The sequence below is a fragment of the Varanus komodoensis genome, unplaced genomic scaffold (genome assembly GCF_004798865.1).
Source record: "Varanus komodoensis strain SLA01 unplaced genomic scaffold, ASM479886v1 scaffold44_3, whole genome shotgun sequence".
In the NCBI taxonomy this organism is placed as follows: domain Eukaryota; kingdom Metazoa; phylum Chordata; class Lepidosauria; order Squamata; family Varanidae; genus Varanus; species Varanus komodoensis.
Window position 1 is genome coordinate 7,587,661 of NW_025336010.1, and position 16,592 is coordinate 7,604,252.

Here is a 16,592-nt window from a genome sequence, read left to right on the forward strand (position 1 = left end):
GGCTTTATATGTCATCGTCATCACCTTAAATTGGGCTTGAACTTCAATTGGAAGCAAGTGCAGATGGTAAAGTACCGGCATTATATGTGCATATCTGCCAGTTCCTGTTATCATACTGGCTGCTCTAATTTGAACCAACTGAAGTATCTGGGCCATCTTCAAGGGCAGCCCCACGTACAGCATGTTACAATAGTCTAATTTTGTGGTGGAAAGTTTTAAAATATTTGATGACATACATGTCCTTCTTAGCTATCTACCTGCCCCTTGGAATTTAACAATTGTAAGGTCAATGCAAATATATTTTCTACATTCTTTTGCCAGCTACAAGACTAATTCCACAACATAATAAGGATGATTGGCCATTTGCAAAAACACAATGGGTGAGGGATATAATGAAACAGTCAACAGATGCAGACTTCTGCACAACGTTCATGTTTTATTTGCACAAGGTAGTTTCTCAACTGCACCACACAGAACTTCATGTAGACTACCTAGGGAGCAAATCAGTACAACAAGAGTCCAAGCAGCAGAAGGATTTAATGAACAAATGTTCCCACTAATCCAGATCCAGACAAGGAAAAACTTAAAAGGTATGCTATATTTAGGGACAGAAGGTCATAAGAAAAAAGCTATGCATTCTCAGAAGCATGACCTCACTTTTGACACAGGAGGCTCAGAACAATAAACTGAAAGGTTTAGACAGCCTAAAGGTATTATCAGACTTGGTCTTGAAGCAAAGGATGCTGTTTTCTGGTTACCTTCCCACATGCATTTTTTCAAAGTGACACTGTAAAATGTTGTACACAGACACATAAAAGCAAAAAGCATGCATGCAACAACGTGTAACTTATGCATATGCTAGGAAGGCCAGAATTACATCCAGTTCTCCATTGTACCTATCAATTGTTTCAATTTTGCTGTTTCCACCAATATGTGAAACAGCCCTCAAAGGCTCAAAGATTCAGACTACAGTGGTACCTTGGCTCACAAACTTAATCTGTTCCAGGACTCTGGTCATGACCCAAATTGGTCATGAGCCAAGTTAAATTTCCCCATAAGGTTCAGTGTAAATAAGGTTAATCTGTTCGGTAACCACTTTTTTAAATCAGAAAAATGTGAAGCAAAGTGACAAAGAACAACAAAGATCACGGCCATCTCCCCCCCCCCACCACACACACACACCCTGAGCACAAGCATGGCCACCCCCCACCCCCACAGCACAACTGAGATCATGCCTGTCATCCCTGCATGCGCCCGTCATCCCAGCGTGTTGCGGGGGGGGGGGGGGGAGACGCTATCCTGAGTGGGGAGATGGCCGCGATCATGCTGAGGGGAGATGGCTGGGATTGCACCCGTCTTTCCTGCAGGAGCACGTCTGTGATCACATACGTCTTCCCTGCACGAACGCAACCATGGTCATGGCCATCTTCCCACTTGGGGGGTGGGGAGATTGTTGGGCTTGACCCAACTGGCTTAAGATCAATATAACAAAATGTTATCAGCTGTGTATTAAAATGGCATAATAGAATGCTTTGTGTATTGAGTAAGCATAATAGAAGGCTTTATGTATTAAAATAGCCTAATAGAAGGTTTATCAGTTACCCCATGCATATACAGAGTGTTACTTTAGCAAATGGGCAAGTTTCATCAAAGGCGTAAAACTTAAAAGGACAGACTAACTGCAAAGCCGCTCCGCTTTTTGTATCGGAAAATAGACTAACTGCAAAGCCGCTCCGCTTTTTGTATCGGAAAATAGACTAACTGCAAACCGTCTCGCTTCTGTATTATGCTAGCTTGCTTTATGCTGCCAATAAACGATTTTCCTTTTTTTTGTAACCTGGTATAAAAATTCTGCTTTCCCTCTGCGGAGGGCCGGCACTCAATCCCACCCTTGTGAGATTGTGCTGGTCCCTGTGCAGGCAATAAAATCTGTTCTATAATACCAACTGGTCTCTGGTCTCTCTAAAAACTGTGGGATACAACAGAGATGGCTGCGATCTTGATCACCACCCAATGTGCAGTTTATGACCCAAGTCAAAATTTTCATGAAATTTTTGTTTGCAACCTGATTTGGTTGTGAACCAGGGCGTTCGTGAGCTGAGGTACCACTGTATAAGCAACTTTGAGGCTAAGACTACAATTAAGTCAAGGTAGCCCCATCAAACCCCTTCAGAGGGAACATTTCCAATTAGTGTGACATGACTGAGGCAGGACACAGCAGTGCTGCTTTGGAGGGACTCTTATTACAGCCACTGGTTGGAAACGGAATTTATAATATCCCTATGAAAAAGGAAACAGGAAAGGATCATCATCCTCTCGCTTATGTCTTGCTATCTCCCACCAGGCCAGGAAAGACAGATGCAAATCTTACGACCACAGTTAGTTCACTCTTCAGGAAGATTTGTCTACCTGTCTTGACATACGGATGAAGAAACGAAACAGGCTACTCAACTTCCAACAGACTTCTGCAGAAAAAGTTCAGATGAAACACAAAACTCCTTGACTCCAACGCACCTTTGCACCCAAACAGGTCCAGAATCAAGGACAGGCACAGCTGCAAATCTGCCAAGGATCTACACTCCAGCAAGCATGTAGGGACAATGGCCCCCCCGGATTTGCTCTCCAGCTCACCACTGAAGCCTGCTTGTTCACCAGTCTCTAAACTCTGATCCAGACCATGATGGTGCTGGAAAGAAAAGAGGAGCAGGAGGGGCCACTGTCTACTTGCTCACTGGATGTCTGTAAATTTACTTCCTCATTATGCAAAGTTACAAATACTCAGCAGAAATCATAACAGAAGCATGCTGGGTGTCATGCCATTGGCCTCCCCCACAAGCAGGCCTTGACATGAAAATGTGATAGAAGCCTGGCCTATGAGTCTCCTGAATCCATGAGCAAAGTCCTGTTCTTAAAATCACATAGGATGTGTGTCAGCTACCAGAAAAAGCACAGTCTATGCTCACATTCAGAGTGTAGTCATGGCCAAAAAGTAGTGTGCATCCACAACCATCTGATGGTTTCTGTGAAACTCACTTTTAACATATTGTTGAACACTGTCCTACCAGCCAGAGACAAGCTGAACTAAGGCTGCAGGCAGGAGATGCAAAAAATGCCTTACCACAGGAGAGCATTTTTGTCACATGTATGTCAGCTCTAATTAACATTTTGGTCTGCTTTACCTTCCCTCTTTTTGCCTGTTACATATTTTTATGTATTATTTTAAAACAACCTTCTTATTCCGTATCACTCAGAAATGAAACTCCATATTCTAAAGAATTGTGCAACTGACTGAATTGCACAATGCATGAGGGTCACTTCCTCAGATTTGGTGTTTCTGTGGCAAAAGAGAAAATAGATCCTGATTGCTAGCATTTTCCCCTTATATGAAAGTCTGTGCTAAGCAGACCCTCTGAAGAAAGACAGGACGGGATTCACCCAAGCAGGGCAACTTCAGATGAAGAATTAAAATGCTTACTCCAACAAACAAGTTCTTCTCATTTTTCAAACCCAGGGATTTCAAGCCCAAAGTTTAAGTCAGTCTTCCTACTTGGAACCTTTTGCTTACACATCAGGTTCCACATTTCCATTTTAGGCTTTCAATACTTCCTATATATGTATGTGGATTAGTGTGCATGTATTAGAGCAGGCCTGGCAAGTTAATGGTATTATACTGTAGACCCCAAACTTGTACAACTTTCTTTCCTGGTTCCAAGGAGCCTCAAAATTTGTGGGTTTTGTGGCAGCCGCCATAAATCTTCTGCCCAGATCCACAGTATACAGTGAAAAAGCCTTCCCAGGTTTTCCTCAGCAGTATGGGAAGGGGACTTATTCCTCTGAACAGGGCAAAAGAGGATGTTGCAACCTGGGTTTCTCTGGAATGGGTGAAGGGATCCATTTTCCATTATGCAAACAATCAGCAGAGGCAAGCACTGACTGGCATTTCTAAAGCCCAGATTATAGCAAGAGGCTCTGACCTCTCTGGCTAGCCAAAGCACTCAAGAGGGTGAAGGTCAGCTGTGGACCTCTGCCTGGCTCTGCTAGGAGAGTCAGTGAATTTACTGTGGGGTGGCCATGTTAGCACTTGCAAAGAGAGAACCTGCATGAGAAGGGCAGCTAAAGCAAGTGGGAGTCCTGGTAGGAGCCCAGGTGATGGCTCTGAAGGAAGAGAGTTTCCACCCAAGGGTTATTCATACACCAAAATACTACACAGAATTCTTTTGGGGGTTCTCCAGGCATGCGCGCACACACAGGCATGGCATTTCAACAAACTCTGTGGCACTTCTGTGCAGGAATCACAGTCTGGCATGCAGAACACCCCAAATTCAATCCCTGGCGCCTATGGGTGGGGTTGGAAACATGCCTACTTGACACCATTGAAGCACTGCTGCCAATCTATGACCTGGTTCAAACAACACAACAGTCCACCATGGGTTTATTAACCCTCCAGGTGCCATAATACATGTCCATTGCCATTATGAATGTGCAAGCCCCGGCCCAGGGATTCTGCTGCTTGTCATGTCATCACATAATATATGTTCTGTTTTAGGATTATGCAAGAATTACTTAACCCTCAAATAACCCCATCACCACACACATGCCTGGTTTTGGATATGACAAGCCCCAGCTTGCAGGGCACACTGCAACCCCAGGGTGTAGCAACCCACAATGGGTTGTCACTAAGTGCCACTTTGCATGACGATGCTGGGTGAAATGGGTCAGTGGTCTGACTCAGTAAATGAGAGATTCCGATGCTCCAGAATCCAGTGCTCCAAAGCACTGTGGAAGTTTATGCTTCTTTCACAGTGGAAGAATTCAAGCCTGTGCTAAACAGCAGTCTTAGTGAACTATGTAAAGATACTTGTGCAGCTTATGGCATCTCTAGAGAATTAATTTCGGTTTCTTATTTTGATTCCTCATGAGTCTCTCCAGTTTTGCCACTGATCTCCCCACCTAAGTACCATTCATCATTTTTTCTGCAATACTAAGCATTTAAGAAACAGATGACAACCTGAGGCAACCTTCCACACTACTTGGCAACTCAGGTTCAGAAGGAAGCAAACTGCTTTTTAGAAAAAGAAAACAGGAAAAGCAATCTTTTGAGAGAGCATTAGGAATTTGACCTGTGCCCAACCACCTTTGTTTCTTCCCAACACAGTGTCAGATAACAGAGGGTTCTGAAAACTTGAGCCTTTTTGGTAGACTGAATTACAAAGTAAAAATGTTTCCCCCTGAGATTATTGGGTCAAATGCAGTATGAAAAGCTAAGAAAGAGACACTAGTATATTAGGCCAGTGAAGCAGGCAAGATACTAAAAAACTTGCACTCCAGGCAAACCACAGAACTAGTTTTATAGTATTCGTTTTACACACACAAACAAACTCCTGAAACACAGGCTTCTAGAACAGACATTTGTATTCATTTGCTAAATATGCCCTAATGCAGAGGTTAGCTAATTTTAGGCTCAGACGCCTTCCTTCTCCTCTGGCACACTTTGGACTTAATCATATTTGAACATGACCTGTAAATAAACTCAGTGAAGATTAGTTGAAACAAGGCAGTGTCAAACTACAGTCTATGCAACTGGCTTGTTTCAATTCTAGTTAAATTAACTACAGTTTAGGATGCAGACATGGTAAACTGTGGTTCATCAAAAGTGGATATTTCTAATCATGTCCTTCTGGCTACATCAGATAACAGCTCAAACCCAAGATTTCCTGGAACTCATTCATGCTAAAGCATCTGAACACAGCCAGGGAATGCTTTGCTGTAACTGGAGCTAAACAGAACCTCAAAACAAACTATCACCACACATTGCTACGAAAAATCAAACCAACGGACAGAATCCAAGCTCCTGCTTCCCAATCTGCTCTTTTGTTTCAGAATAGAATAATGCATTACACAATTGCTCTTAGATAGTTTAGAGTCTGATTCCCCAACCTGGTGCTCCCCAGGTGTGGGCTGCAGCATGCTTAGAGTAAATAAAAATGTTTAAACCAGGCACTCAACAGCCTGCAAAGGAGATGCCAGGCATGTCTTCCTATACAGAGCATTCCAGTGGATTCTCGAGAAGCATACTGCCAGGCACTTGAAAAGCAGTAAAATATTTGATGCATCTAATAACTGGAACAGTGTCCACAGAAGGTCATGTAAAAATAAGTCTGTCAATATTTAAGATACCACAAGACTCTTTGCTGCTTCTAGTGAAAATATCACAGTGTTGTGAGACATTCAGATATCTGCTGCTGCTACTGAGCTAATCCATTGGATAGGCTCATTTTGGCCCACCGATACATTACACCTTCCCTTCCAAAGCAAGAGTGGCCACTGCAAACACCAGCAACACACCAGAGATAAAAAGCAAACTTGGGAAACCTGTCCTCAGTGTCCTCTCGCCATTTGAACCTTGCTTTCAACTCAGAGCTACCCTAATTCAATGTGAAATGTCCAAAGGGGTTCTGTGTACCAAGGGGGACAATCCCATTCCACTGTTCTTTCAAGAAACCATCAAGTCCTGATGATCTGGATCCACGCATGGCAAAATCAAAATATGTGGAAGGCCAGCCAAATAAGCATGGTTTACGTTTCAGTTTTACAGTGAAAACTTCATATCAGTGCCAGAAATGAAAAACTAAGAGCTCAAATGCAGGCATGTGCTTCACTTTTACAGGCAACTGGAAAATTCTTGCATTCAAGGGAATTCTGAGAAACAGATCTTCTATTCAAGAACAAGTTCCTACTATGAAGCATACGGAAGTCATGTGCCCAATCAACACTTCCCAAGTGTAGTTGCTGATGTACACAGATGCCAGTCCCAGGCTAAAGAGGAAGAACAAGAATATCAAGTGTAGAATAAAAGGAACACATACTTGAGCCATTAACTGGAATGATGCAAGCAGAAGCAAAAGATTAGGAGCAGAGGAGGAATTAGTTTAGTACATTTAATCTACTTATTTTATTTAACATTTCATTAAGCACTTGGGCTTTCCCATTTTTCAGTGAAATCTTTGCCAACTCAAATTAGATTTCCAAATTCTTTATATTTGCATTTAACTTTACTCATAATGATTGAAAATCAAGAGGATTTTTTTTTAAAAAAAGAGAGAGAATGACAGTTTATATAGCAGGATTAGGTTTCAAGAAAAACAGTAGTGGAAAATGAAAAGACTTCCATAGGGCTCAGCCTAACTGAAACCCAAAACAAAGTTAAGTAAAGATTTGCTAATGCATCTCATATCATCTGAGGAAATACAGACCACTGGGAAACCTGGTACTGACAATAAAATGTTCCATTCTGTTTGGAAAATTGCAATTGTGGCCTATATTTTTGTAAGCAGCCATGCCCAGCCCAAGGCAATGGGGATTCCAAGGGCTTTTAGGGTGGATCATGCCGGAGTACTGTACTGTGCTGCTACCCCATCAGGCCACTGCAGCCCTCCCGGAAATGCTACACAGAAAGTTGGGAGAGCCTATGGAATTGTGGTCTGGGGGTAGGGGGGGGGGTTCTTCAAAAAGCAGCCAGGGGACGTAATCTGTGTACCTCTCACGGATGGTGCATTCTAGATCTACTTGACAGCCATCATGCCAAGGGAGCCCCTTGGTACCTGGTCTCCTCTAGAGTAGGTTAAGCAGTGTGGGGCTTGGCTCCACTATGTGGTGCCACTGCCAGGCACCAGACACGAGCAGTACAACTGGGCAGCGTTGCTAATGATCTCGAGTAAGGTCTCTCAGCAGCAGCAGCACTGACAGCCCTCACTGCAGCTTGCAAGGTCTACTCATGTTTTGCCCTTCCCATCCTGACAAGTGGCAGTGGTCAGGGGGAGGAACCCCAGTGGCTCCATGATCTCCCACAGGGTACCTGTGGGAGGACCAAAGCAGGGGAGACACAGGGCATCCTACCCACAGTGTCCCTAACCTTCTGTTGGATGTATTGCAGGCAGGGTGGCTTAGCACATCATGCAAACCTCAATTTTCACTGAGTTAGACAACTGCTTAGCCTACCTAGCTCCCACATACGCACTCGCAACACACACAGGTGACTGCAAAGCATTTTTTCTGAATGACTCAGAAACATCAGTACAGAAACATTCGGTGCTCTCCTGAGCTAACCCACACATAGGATCTTTGTAAGCCATGGTATGGTTTTCAACAACCGTGATGAGTGCCATCTGAACATGCCATATAGAGATAGGAGGGAAATGAGTTTTTCCAACTTGGTGCCAAGTTGAGACTCAGCTCCTACCAGACCCAGCCTACTTGGCCAATGGCCTGACATGATGGGAGTTGTAAACCAGAAGAGCAACAGGTGGAGGGGTGGCGGTGGCTGCTTTATAGTACTCTGGTTCTAGAGCAGGGGTCTCAAACTTGCAGCCCGCGGGATAATTGCCGGGATGGGCGGGGCATGGGGGAGGGGCCCTGCGGCCTTCAAAGCACCAGCAGCGCCCGGGCCAGCCTCCGGGAGCAACGCGGGATGAGCGGCCCACCACCACTGCTTGATGCGGCCCAGCCTCACCCAGACTCTACTTCCAGCGGCCCCCAGGTAAGTTGAGTTTGAGACCCCTGTTCTAGAGCATTTTGCGTCATGAGTGAATCACCATAGGCCTGAATTTGGGGAAGAAACAAATGACATTTCAGATGACATGAGTTTAGATCCCTGTATTATGTTACTGCACAGCTACTGAACACACCATGTGTATCTCCTGCGAGCCCCTTGGGCAGATCCCACATCACTCATTCATAGCATATTTGTGAAAGAACAAGAGGCCACAGGTAAGGCTCTACTATGAAACGTTCATCCTCATTGTTCACATCTTAAGCTGAAGGGGCTCGTCTTGCCATGTGAACCCAATCATTAAAATTGGAGGAAACTATTCACACATGGAATTAAGAGATGTTTTTCTTTCATAAGTATCCAGATGACAGACCAGTCTTCCCCAACCTGGGGCCATTGAGACATGCTAGACTACCGCTCCCCTCATGCAGTCCAGCACATGCATATTTCCCCAGGTTAGAAAAGGCTGCTGCCAGACCTGGCTGCTGCCTCTTCTGTAATTTTGCAAAGCTCTACAATGTACATTCTGGCATACAGAAGCAATGGGACTAAAATGAGAGCTTCTGGCTGAAATTACACTACTCATTCAAGTGGACAATTCTCCAAGTGGAACAAAAAACCACAACCAAATTTAATAGGTGAATCAACTCTTAAGGAACAAGAAAAGAAGAAAGCCTCAGTTGGAAGTTGAGCCTCCCACTTCAACTGGAAGTTCCTCTGCTCCAGTTGAACCAAAGTTTTCATCCCCAAACATGACCCAGCAAAATTTAGTCTTTTTCATACAATTTTTTCAAGCAGAGATTCTTGCTTGTTGCCCAGGTAAGGATTCAAAATAATGATTGATAACTGCAGTCCAGGTCCGGTTGCATTTTTCTAGGTGGGAATATTTCTGAAAGCACATCAATTTCTTTGACAATTCAGGATCCCCAGAGGTTTGATTAAGCAGGATTTAGATGCAAATGTGTCTCTCTGATATGTCCACTAAGTTCTGGCACAAACTTGGCCTCTCTTTGAGAAAAGAGATGCAGCCTGAGGCTGCAATTAGGGAGAGAGTGGAAAGTATAATACCAGACAGAGATCAAAATATCAAAGGGAAAATAAGGAGGGGGAAGAGGAGAAGAAATGGAGTTCATTTCCATGCGGAAGAAAATAAGTGGCCATAGCAAAAGCTAGCGTGTCAGGGGAGAGCAGATATTGAAATAATCCTGCATGACAAAAGAATCAGGAAAACACTGAGGGAGGGGATGTACAAGAATAAGACTGGAATAAGGAACACAATGCCAGCACCCAAAAATGGAAGGGGTTTTGCTGCAGAAGGGTATTTGTAAATTAAGATGTTATGGTACTTAAACCTGCTTTGGACTCTCACCAACCACAAAGTTCCACCAAGTTCATGGCTGCTCTACTGTGAAGGAAATTCATGAGAATCTTATTTCTGTTATAGCAGATGTCATGCAAAAACATCCACTTTGGATAATATTCCCAGAAAATGGAAGAGCTGGCTTCCATCCTGCATTGCCTGTGTTACTTAGGTCATATTTGGCTCAAAAAGGGACACTGGACAGGGAAAGATCCGGTTATAACTACAGGCTAGTTCCATTCTGCTCTGGAGAAAAAGCTACAGAAGAGATCACTGTTATTCAAACACCAGTTTTAAAAATACCTTATTTTGTCTTACAAGAGATTATAAACTGTAAACAATTCCAAACTGTTCTGAAATTAGGATTCTAGGACAGAACAATGTCAGAATCCATGTGCTGTACCTTTATTAGATTAACTTAAAAAACAAAACTGAGCAAGTTTTCAAGAATTCCACATCTCTTCTTCAAGAACATTTTGCCTGAAAAAGAGATCTGAGAACCTAAACATTTGCAGAATTTAAATGATTCATAGTCATGCTATTAAAGGAATAATGCTATATAGTTTTTGGATTTTTAAACAGTCAATATGGTTACCTTTGCTTCACATAAGGGAAAAAGCAGTTGATAAAACCAATTCTGGTGTTCGTTGCTCCAGAGGGCAGGACTTGGACCATCAGACAGAAATTGTAGTGAAGCAAAGTTTAAGTAAACACCAGGAGAAACTTCCTAAAGGGAAGAGCTGTTTGGCTGTCTGTCTGTCTCTCACAGAAGGCAATAGGCTCTCCTTTGAAAGTATTTAAACAGAAGCCATATGGCCATCTTTCAGGGATGATGTGGTCACATCCTGCACTGCCACTCCTGCACTGATCAGGGTACTGGCCTAGTTAATCTCCAGGCTCCCTTCCAATTCCACATTGAAGAATTCTCTGCTACCAAATCAGAAAGATGAAAACAAGGTCATGCCTTCATGATAAACTGTCCCACAAACTGTCCCATCAAGCCACTTTTAGAAATCCAGAACACCAATATTTTTGGTCTCATCTTAGACTGTGTGAGAAAGCATCACAGCATCTGAAAAACGATATAAATTTAAAAATAAATTAAACCTTAGGATAGAATCCTAACTAAAAGTACTGTCTTGAGCCACCAACCTGGTGCTAATTCAGCTGGAACCAATGGAAACGTACACACAGGAATAAATATTTTAGGTTATTATGATGAAACAAAGTGCATTATGTTTTCTGATATTTTCTCCAGGAAGACATAGGAGTCAGCACGCTGCCTCTCGTACGTATGCCTTCATTCTCCATCCCATGATACAATGTGCATCTCTTGTGAATCAATCTCTCTCTCTCTCTCTCTCTCTCTCTCTCTGTGTGTGTGTGTGTGTGTGTGTGTGTGTGTGTGTGTTTTCTTCTTTTGTAAAATGGAGCAAGACTGGCCTGCATCCTACAGTTGCCATGTAATAAAATGTAAGAGAAACCTGTAAATCACTTGCAATTCAGCAGGCTAAACAAGAATGTAGTGAACAACTGAGATGATATGGATCTGATGAATGAAGCCAACAATCTAAAACAGGGTATTAATAAAGTTTTAAAAAGTGCTACACAAAGTCAAGGCAGAAGTATCTAAGAAACATTACAGGACTACAATAGCTGTTAAAGAAAAATGGCCGCTAAGAGTATATTCTGATAAGCACTATTGTCACTGATGGAAACTTCACAAGGTTTCATGCTTTAATATTATGTTAAATATGATGTGTATCTTTGGAAGATCAGGAAGTGATTAAGGATTTCAAATAAGAGAACTGTATATAGCCCATTTCTATCCACCTCTGCTGTAACTCAGGCAGAAATTCATAAGGGGTGGGGAAAACCTTTCCTCTCTTGCTACACCATATAAACAAAGATTACAAAGCCCTGATACAACTGAGCCTGTCATATAGCATAAGTAGAGCTGTGGAGACCAAGACAGAATTGGAAGAATACTGGGACAAAGAATAGAACAATGCAAGGGAAAGCTGCTTGTTCCCAATTTTTCAAAAAAATATTATGGAACATATATTTGGTTTTTAATCTCCCCCCCCCTCCATCTGCCTTTACAACTGTAAACAGAAGCCACGTCAACATCTGCCTAGATTGTTTGATCATACAAGTAAATCATTAAAGTTGAAGGAATACAAAGGCAGTGCCTACCTACAAATTTGGTTCATTTCTCCTCACTTTAAACAGGATTGATGATTAAGCTCACTAAAGAAGTCTTAAACATCTCACACAGGCCAAAATGATGAAAAGTGAGAAGATGCACATATAAGCCGGGGCAGGCTGGTAGGAACAGCTAATCAAAATGACAAGCGCTGCCATTCTAGACAAATTGTCACCACTATTGTTTTGCCTGCTGTGGTTTAGGCATCACATCCCATTTAATACTGACATTGCCTTGAGAAGCAGCATCAAGAGCAAATTGCATTATTGCAGTGGAGAAGTGGGCAGCAAAAGAGCTGCCAACTCAAGTCATCTTTCAGGCAAGAGAGAAATAGTTGCAACAGCTTCCCTTCTCAACAACAGTGAAGACCAAAGCTAGCCTGCCTGCTCCAGAGGCAAGTGTAGATTAGGGTAGCTCTGGAGAAAAGGTTCTGGTCTGACTCTGCCTGGTTTTGCTTGTCATAAACCCCTGCCTTTGGGCCTTCCTGTTTACACCAGAGGATTTAGATGAGGCCAAGGCATGGTCTGCCTCCTCAGGGACAGGACTCAACTCCTTATCCACAGCCCTCCCAGCCAGGGGGCACAGCTCTTGCTCAGAGGATGAGTTCCTAGCAGAATCTCCATCTCCCCAGTCTCAGGCTAGTGAATCTGATGGGGGGCCTTTAACGATCCAATAAACTCCTCCAGGAGGGACAGAACTGACTACACTACAGGCCTGTCAACCTACAAAAGGCTTCAGTTGGCCTTAGCTAACTGCTGAGGCAACGTCTTCCTATTGCCCTTCTGGGGGGAGAAGGAGAGAGATCCAAGCAGCATGACCCACTGGGAGTTTGTTCCTTCCTGCCTTGCACTTACTGCCAGATTCCCCTGTGAACCTTGAGGGAGCCTCAAATGGGACAATGCTTTGCTATGCGACTACACCCTTGGCTCAATGAAATAGAGACAGCACCACCAAGAACAGCAGGATGCAGAAGGACTGCAGTGTGCACTGAAATGGTCTCTCTTGTTCTGTGTTGATTTGGAGCACGCTTATCAAGCAGATGGTCACTGCTACACTATTACAATCAAAGCCTTTTTTCAAGGGCAACTCAATCTATAAATATCTCAACCAAGTTGCAGAGGCTTTCCTGTCCTGTCCTGTCCATTCCATTTTTTCTTTGCTTGCAAAAGACATCAACTTCTTGGTGAACATTTCAAAACATGGCATTAAACACAAGGAAAGGATCTCATCTCAGGAGAGGGGACACAGCTCCAATCAGCTGTTTCAATAGTGCATAAATGTTGTCCTCAACTTCAATCAGAATGCTCTAATTAGCCCAGCGAGAATTGATTTCCATGCAAGAGGCTTTGGAATCATATGATTCCTGCACAGTAAAGGATTATCAGACCTGAATTCTTGATTATGAAACACACACACACATCCAGCTGCAAATCCAGACTTGACTTCTCAGGCATGCAAGAAACCTTGTTATCAGATGGCATTTTGTTTCTACTTCACCATCTGAGAACAAGGTTTTGGATCCACACAATGAATGCAGCAGCAAAAAGCAAGAAGACATTGCCTGACTTTATGGCAGGATTTCCTCATTCGGGGCACCCCAACAACCCCACACAGAGGAGCTCAAACAAAGGGCAGGGGAGAAAGACTGACTCAGCTGCTGTACCCCACAATGACACATGAGGCTACATGGATAGTGGAATAGGCTGTAACAAATCTTGGCTGATTAAGGGACATGGACATGTTGGCAGGCCTCTTGCACTGGCAGGGTACGATCTAACGCTTAAGGGACTCTGCCCTTGGAGCAACATTTGCATCCAGAAAGAGGTTGAAAATCTCTTCACTACAAAATCTATATTAACTACAAACACCAGAAGGATATACATTTTCAAAAAGGAAACCTTACAGCAGTGAAGGAAAACACCATGGGGGAATATAAAATTCTGCTGTACAGTTCTAACCTTCATGAAAACAACCTATACTAACAGTGGAAAACCTCCAGCCCGCTGAGCTATTCCAGCCTGCAGAAGCTTGGCCTCCCTCCATGGGCCCTGCCCCTTGGCTCCCCAAGCCATGCCCTAGGCAAGGCATCTCCTTGCAAAGAGGACTTCCCTGAATACCAATCCCTGCCTGATTGACAGGGCAAGTGGCATACAGGGGAGACCCCTTGCTATCTCCAATCCCCCCATGCCATGCCCAGTGGGGGTAGGGGAAGCCCAGTTAAGCAGCAGCTGGAGAAGATGCCGTTGGTGTTCCAGCCAGGAACCAGACAAATCTGGCTGCATGACACTCCCACGGGAACAATGCCCGTTCTGCCCAGCCCAAGCGCTCTTCCCAGTGCCAGCTGGTCCATTCACACAGCATGTGCCTCCCCCACAGGGACCACGATTCCTACACTTGCTTTGAAATAATATACTCTTTGACTGGCACCACACACTGTGACTCTTCAGGGCATATGCCTCTGCAGGTAGCAGATTAATAGAAAACAAATTAATTTTTGGTTCTTGCAAACACTTGGTGGGGTAAGCTAACTTGCCTCAGTAAGAATTCTGTTTTCATGTCTCAGGTTGTACACTAGTTGGGAAGATAGCTAATGAATGTGTTTGGGAAAGTAATTAAATGCTTAGTTTTCCAGTAAGAAGAATGCAACATTCACAATGCAGCACGCTGGCACCGCCAGCATATATTCAGCCAATGCCAGCTATTAGCCGAACTCAACCAGAGTACACAAAAAGCTAAGAAAGCATGTCCATAAATGTTTAAAATGGATACAGTAACTATATTGTATTGCACTTCTTAAGGAGAAGCTGCCAACATTCATGAACATTTTAGACTGCTGAGTGAACAATGTTGCCAAAATATTTCAGTTCAGCTCTGTGAGGGAAGGGAAAGTTGTAACTTTGGATCACATTAACACCTTGTAGCTCCTAGGGAGAGGAATGATCTTTGCAGGGCAGATTGGAGACTAGCAGGCGACTGCAGGAGGGATAGGAAGGTAAGCTGGTGGAAATGTGCAGGATAGACTATGGAATGAGAAGGAAGAATATGGGCAAGGAGTCTGGAAAGGGCAGTGACAGAGAGAGAAGAAATCAGAAATTAAGGGAAAAGGAGGACGTAATGAGATAAAAGCCTATGAAAACCCATATAACAGCTTTTGAAAAATATTGTTGCATAGAAGCAGCCACCTCAATATTTCCATGTAATTATTTTATCCTGTTATGAACCCAGCTGAAAAGTAGAGTTTGAGGAAACCAATAAAGAAGCATATAGCTGAAAAAGAGGGGCCACTGGGTCAGATATCATGCAAGACCAACAATAAAAAGAATTGGATATGATTTATGTAGTTGACTTCTATACTGCCCAGCAGCCAAAGCTTTCTGGGCTGCTACACAAAAGAGGTTTGGAAAGTAAGGGCAGCAGAGTAAGAAGCCTTGATGACACAAATGCATAAAGATAAGCTACTATCTGCCTCATATTAAAAAGAAAGATCATGCATTTTGCAGGAGACAAGTTAAGAGCATAGAAGCAAGTGGATGGTAAATTTGTCCTAGATCCACCAGTACAACTATACTCCTTCCCAAGTTGTTTTCCTTTCATTCATGTGTTCCACTCTTATAAACCCCACAAAGGAAAAGGCAGATTTGCTTCATGAATAGCAAAATGCAGGCTGCGCAGACCGTGAAGCCAACAAACACTGGGCAAAAGTGGTGGCAAGACAAACTGTCGCATATTGATTTACAGCAGCCAGACACCTCTTTGGATGCAGCGGAATGCATTATTGTGGAGCTAACAAGATACGCAGGTGGGTAAAGTAGCCCTGTCGCCTGGCTTGGCACTCAGCTGCACGGCGCTGAACTTTCCAAGGCTTTGGACACACAAGAAAAGAAGCGTTTAATCAGCCGGGAAATCTTGCAAGTTCTTCCAAAGAAAAAGTAGTTCCGCATTTCTTTTCTCCAATTCTTCAATTCAGCTTCCTCGAATAAACCATTTGCTGTATGGAGATCACCGGGTTGGGGACAGCTGACAAAGGTACTGCAGTCCAGATCGGACAGACGGTTTTGTTTCCAAACTCCCCGCCGCTGCCTCGGCGCGCCTGAGTTAGTCATCTTCACATGCGGTGGCGTGACACCCATCGCAGAGCGAATGCTCACGTACGCGTGCAGCTCCTTATATGCATGCACGGCCCCTTCCCAGCACAGCGCTGGACCCCTCGCCTGTCGCGGATGCGCGGAGAACGCCCGCTCCTCCGGAGCAGCACCCAAGCCAAGGCGCCTGCGAGCCAGCCAACCCGCGCTGCAGCCCATCCCCGCGCCTTAGGCCAGCGAGGCGGCTTGCGCACCACGCAGCCTCCACCGGGCGTAAACTCGACGTGCTGGCGCAGCGCCGCAGTCCCAGCGCCGGACCGGGGACAGCCTGGCCAGGCGCGGGCGGCGCCCTCCCTGTGCCGCGCCGGCACCTGCAGAGCCCTGCCTGCCCGGCGG

The 16,592-nt window shown here is 44.2% G+C and overlaps 1 protein-coding gene across 2 annotated transcripts in view; it reads right to left on the reverse strand.

Moving 5' to 3' along the window:
• WDFY2 (WD repeat and FYVE domain containing 2) overlaps positions 1-16,592 on the reverse strand; it is an 85,611-nt gene that overhangs the window by 68,824 nt on the left and 195 nt on the right. The gene's annotated exons all lie outside the window — the stretch shown is intronic.